Source organism: Vidua chalybeata, chromosome Z, assembly GCF_026979565.1.
Source record: "Vidua chalybeata isolate OUT-0048 chromosome Z, bVidCha1 merged haplotype, whole genome shotgun sequence".
NCBI lineage: Eukaryota > Metazoa > Chordata > Aves > Passeriformes > Viduidae > Vidua > Vidua chalybeata.
Window position 1 is genome coordinate 55,622,876 of NC_071570.1, and position 6,000 is coordinate 55,628,875.

Consider the following 6,000-nt stretch of genomic DNA (forward strand, 5'->3'; position numbering starts at 1 on the left):
TGCGCCGGGCCGGCGAGAAAGGGCAGCGGCGCGTCTCGCCAGGGCAGAGGACGGCTACTCGCCCAGTCTTTCCAAAACATCTCCGCTCCCGGACCCTTCACTCCCTCGGGAAGAGCAGAGCAGGCAGATCCGCCAGCAGAGCTCCCAGCCCTGAATCTGCACCTCCCCGAGGTGGCTTTAGCCAGCCCTGACCTCTGGTCTCGCTTCTCCAGGCAGAGTGGCTTGTGAGCGTCCCTTCTGTCTCCCCCGAGTTGGTCTATTTGATACTATTTCTTGGATTTGCTTTTGTTGTGAGTTTCAGGTTTTTTTTTTTTTTAATAATGAAAAAAAAAATCATTTCTTTGCTCCTGGATGTAAAGATGAGAGGGGAAAAAGAAAGGAAGCTTTAACTACTGCCATCTCCTTCCTCTTCTCTCAGGCTTTTTCATTATTTAGAGGACGAGTGCTGAAACAAATCACATTGACCGTTTAGAAGGCGATCAAACCTTTATAAAAATCCATCGCCTACGAATCGATTGGTGAATATTTGCTAGGAATTTGTTCAAAAGAAATAAATAAGGAGGGTAAGTGTATTAAATGCGAAGGGGGAACACGGTGGTGTTTTTCTTCATTGATTAATGACCTCTAAAATAAAACAAGTGGAAAGAGGAGCCAAGATCGATAAATTAACTACCCAAATTCATCATTTTCCCTGCATTTTTTTTTCTTTTAGGGTGTTTGGTTGTGTTTTGTGGGGTTTTCTCCTTCCTTCCTTTCTTCCTTTCTTTCTTTCTTTCTTTCTTTCTTTCTTTCTTTCTTTCTTTCTTTCTTTCTTTCTTTCTTTCTTTCTTTCTTTCTTTCTTTCTTTTTTTCTTTCTTTCTTTCTTTCTTTCTTTCTTTCTTTCTTTCTTTCTTTCTTTCTTTCTTTCTTTCTTCTTTCTTTCTTTCTTTCTTTCTTTCTTTCTTTCTTTTTCTTTCTTTCTTTCTTTCTTTCTTTCTTTCTTTCTTTCTTCTTTCTTTCTTTCTTTCTTTCTTTCTTTCTTTTTTTTCCTGTTGCTTGGCTGGGTTTTGTTTTGTAAACAACACTTATGAAGGATGCCCTTCTCTTTGGAAACTCAAAGGCTTTATTTTAGGCTTGGGTTAGAAAAGGGAGCGAAACCCCTTTTAGCAAGGGATTGAATTGGGGACACCCTATCTGATTTCGTTTGACACACAATTAAAAAGTTTGCCTTTCATATTAATTAATTCTCCTGATCTGGGGAAGACAAATGGTCGGTTACCTCTGACAGGAGTCCGATAAAGGATTCAACAGCTTTCCTTCTTGCCCTAGGCGTCTCCTCATTCCAGTTTTAAGTTCACGAGCGGCCGAGTTAATAATTCATTAATATAGACATTTATTCAGATGGGATTCACGGGGATTCGCGCTCTTCTACATCTCATCGTTCGGATTCCAGTTCCCCTCGAAGAGAAGAAGAGGGGGAGGAGACGGGACAGAGGAAGGCTCTACACAAAGACCCTACACGGACCTATCTCTACACACGTGTTTAAAACGTGGTGCTCCCAACGCGAGCCCTGCCGGGGCGGCGAGCCCCGTTCAGGCGGGCGCCGCTCCCCAGGCCCAAGTGTCTGCCGAGGACAGGGCGGCCTGGCGGCACCCCCCGCCTCCCGAGCCTTTCCCGAGCAGAAGCCAGGCACTGCCCTCCCCCTTCTACTTCCCCGGAATCGGCAAGCGGACGAAGCGCGGCAAGAGTCGGTGAAATTGCCCGAAAAATCCGCTGGCAGCGCGCCCCGGGGCCGGGCACGGCGTGCGGCGCAGAGAAGACTGCGCGGGAGCGGCCGCGACCGCGGAGCCGAGGGTCGCTGCGGGGGTGTCAGCGGGGATCACTGCCGGCGTGTCAGCGGGGGTGTCAGCGGTGGTCACTGCGGAGGCAACAGCGGGGGTCGCTGCCGGGGATCGCGCCCGGCGGGTCCGCAGACGGTGCAGAGTCCCGGAGGAGCCCCCGGGAGGCGCCCTCGGGGCCCGGAGAGGCGGGCGGGGGTCGCTGCCGCCGCCGCCGCCGCTTCGAGGCCCCGCGGGCCCTGCCGTGTCCCTCCGAGCGGGTGGGGACGGGAGCCCGGCCCCGCCGTGTGACACAGACGACACCGCCCTGCTGCCCTCCCCGAGGCGACCGGAGCTGCGGCGGGCGCAGGAGCCGCCGGTCCCCGGGGATACGCGGGGGCTGAAGGGGCTCCCCTATGAAAGGGAAGTGTGTCCCCACCTTGGGAGCAGGTAGTAAGACGCTGTCCGAGGTGGTCTGCTGCTGGGAAGAAAGGAAAACACCTGGCCACGTGGAAATGGACAGCGATTGTTAAATGATTTGGCAGTGGCCACGAGGCAGATGCCAGCCAGATCCGTAATGACTTTCTGCCACTATTCACCTGATACGGATGTGAACTCGTGACCCTTGGGGTGAAACGCGCTATAGTCTATTACCAATTCCCCCAGCCACCAAATCCTCCTCACAGACAGATTCAAATGTTTATGTCCGTCAACAAAACAAACTGCTCCAAGCAAGGCACACTGCAGATAGAATGAGAAAAGGAATTCTCAGTTGTAAAGACCAACTAAAAATAAATCAAGTCATAGCATGAAGAAAGGTGCTACAATAAATTTGGGTTAATTTCTTTCCTACTTTCACATAGAACCCATCTGAAAGTACTCTCAAGTATTTGAGAATTATAGGTGTTTTTTAAATTTTGTTTTGGTTGTGGGTTTGTTTTTTTTTTTTTTTGGTTTGGTTTGGTTTGGGTTTTTTTGGTTGGTTGGGTTTTGGGTTTTGTTGTTTTTGTGGGGTTTTGTTGTTCTTGTTGTTGTTTGTTTGTTTGTTTGTTTACCTTTTTAAGCCCAAAACCAATGTTTGATCTATAATGCAGTACTTCAAGATGTTTTTCCAGACAGGATTCTAGAACTTAAAATCCATTCTCTGGGTAATAACAGGATTAATAGGCAGAATACTTTAATCACTTCTGGCATCTTTAAGCCCAGGTTTTGTGTTTTTTTTGATGTTCGCAGTCTGAGTGCACACTCTTACATGTACTTCATTCAACAATTTTTTAAAAAAGTGTTTAAGGGAGCAGTCTGAAAGGCAGACCTCCTTTAAAATCCCTGATGCCAATCCTTCCAAAATCAAGTGACTCAACATTTTGAATGCAACTCTGGGTGGCTACTTTAAGCAGCAAAACAATCTGGAGAGTTTTCCTTTACTTTATCTAAAAATAGCTCACAGAAATACAGAATCTATTAAACATGATTGTTTGCATGTGACATAAGAACAATAAGGTCTGGACAAAACTGCCATAATATTTGTAGAAATAAATGGGGATTATGAGGTTTCTTTCCAGTTTTGGTGAAGGATTGCAATCGTGACTCAATATCTTGGACAGAAAAACCTCACATTCTCTGTTATCCATTTAAAAGTTTTTCAAAACGTTTACTTTTCTAACAGATTTCTCCAGGCCTGAACTCTAGTAGTTTGTTTTGGTGGGTTTTTTTTCAGAAGGGACAGGGGTTGAGGGTTTTTTTTGGTTTGGTTTTTCTTGGTTTTTTTTTTTTTTTTTTTTGTTTGTTTGTTTGTTTTTTTTTTTCCCTTTGTAGATCTGCACTGAATCTATTGATGGGGAAAGGAAAAGACTGACTGTCCCAGGGAACAAGAGTTCAAAGCAGGGATTGTATCTTCCTTTGCTTTGTATACCACGTGGTAAAAGGCTGCAGGTACAATTCTGGAGTATCTGCCTTGCCAATGTTCACTGTTTCTTACTGGTCTGTCTGGTAGATGATAATTTGCTTAAAATAAGACCATATGTCAAACTAACTTCAGCAACTCAGATTCTTGAATACAATTGTTCTTTCTGGCAGCATTATTCAGGAATAGCCATCTTGGATTTTATGTTTTAATCCCAGCCAGCAGCCACTTGCTCCTCCCCCACCAGTGGGATCAAAGAGAGAATGGGAAGGGTAAAAGCCAGAAAACTCATGTTTTGGGATAAAACCAGGTTAATAGGGAAAGCAAAAGCCATGCACACAAGCAAAGCAAAACAAGGAACTAATTCACTGATTCCCATGGGCAGACATCTCCAGGAGAGCAGGACATATAAAGGTGATTTGGTGATCATCATGTCACCCTGTTCTTTTAAAAGTTTTAAAGTTCTTTTAAAAGTTTTCTATGCCTTCTGACATTTACATATTTCTACTGGAGTTTCTCATGCACTGTTCATGGAAATAATGATTGTTTTGCATTCTTCTTTGTGGGAGGAGAGAATTGATGGACCGTTGGTTTGACCAGTGTGGTTGGACAGGTGGCAATTTCACCTTCCAATCCACTCACTTTTGGAATTCTATATATTGCAAGGTCAGAAATAAAACTTCCTCTTTTCCTTCTTTTGCATCTTGAGTGAATGTGTGAGTTATTTCGTGTTGTAGTGCGACACCATCACTGCAAGAATACATATTCTTCTGCCTCCATTTTATGTACTGACCATGATGTCACATGGTCTGGAAATTCCCTTTGGTCAGTTGGGGTCTCCTGTCCCAGCTGTGTCACCTCCCAGCCTCCAATGCCCCCCCAACTTCCTCACCAGCATGGAAGTACAAACAGCAGGAAAGGTCTTGGTTCTGTGTAAGCCTTGCTGAGCAATAACAAAACATCTCTGTGTTATCAACCCTGTGTTCAGCACAAATCTAAAACACAGCCCCATACTGGCCACTGCAAAGTAAATTACCCCAGCCAAACCCAGAACACTGGCAAAGTTTTGTGTATAGAGAAGGAACCGGGGAGAGGGTAATAGTCCTGGAAGAGCTGCTAATGAGTACCATGATGTGTACCATGCATACTGTGAAAAACGTCTGGTCACAGCTTTAGCATCTAGTAGAAAATTTTAGCTGCCACAGCATTGTTGCTAGATGGCATCTCATGAGCAATGGAGTTTTCTAGGCAAATTAATAAAACTGAACATTATATGAAGATGAATTCTCAAGGAATATCTAACTCAAGAACTGACATACCGAACTACAGTAGAGTACTTGCCATTCCACTACAGTTGCTCTAGATTAGTTTCCAATGCTTTACCAGACAAATGTTTGTTTCAGTTCTTCATGTGGTTCTTAAAGATTTCCTATAAAGTTATCTAGAACTATAGAAGTCCAAAACTGAATCCAGAAATGCAGATGTTAAAGAATAAATGACATAGATAAAACATCTAGGTTTTCAATAAAGAGCAAGCATACTGAAGCTGGCAATTTTCTGCTGCAATCTTTACATTCTAATATTCTCTAGTGTGAATTATTAAAAGCAGGGAACCAAAACCAAAACAGCTGATGTATGGAAACATATAGAATGACTACACACTTCAGGTGTTGCCTAAGTACCTCATTGTAAAATCCTGAAGTCTTCCCTTCTAACTAACAACAATCAGTTTTTGTAGATTCTTGTTTGGCTTCTGACAACCACACTGGCCTTGTTCTTTCACCTTGTGCACCTGAGCTAAATCTGTTCTGGGAGCTAATCCCTTGATCAAAAAAAACAAGTAGGCTTTCTGTAGCTTATCACAGATACTTAGCCTCCATCCAGCTGAACTCATATTAAAAAAATAGACAACCCTAAAAGGCAAAGCCCTAGAGACACATGATTTTGTGAGCTATTCCACATTTTGTCTGGAACAGGTTAGGTATTCTGCTACACTGGCAGTGCAAGTACAGATTTTGGGTTTAGAAAGAAGAGAAAGCATAGACTTGAGAGGAAACACTTTCGTTGCTGAGTTCAGTACATTGGCATTGCAGTCAACTGTGGAACAGCTGTTAAGTCAAAAAAAAAGTTTAAAAATAAATAATTTATTTCTACTGTATACTGTGAGAGCTCTACCCTCTCTTTCTTCCCCTGAAAATATCCTATAACAATCTCAGAGTTTTCAGTAGAAAAGACAGGAAAGAAATTCCGTAAAACTTCAGAATACACTGCACCATAGGCAAAGAAATGGAAAGACAAG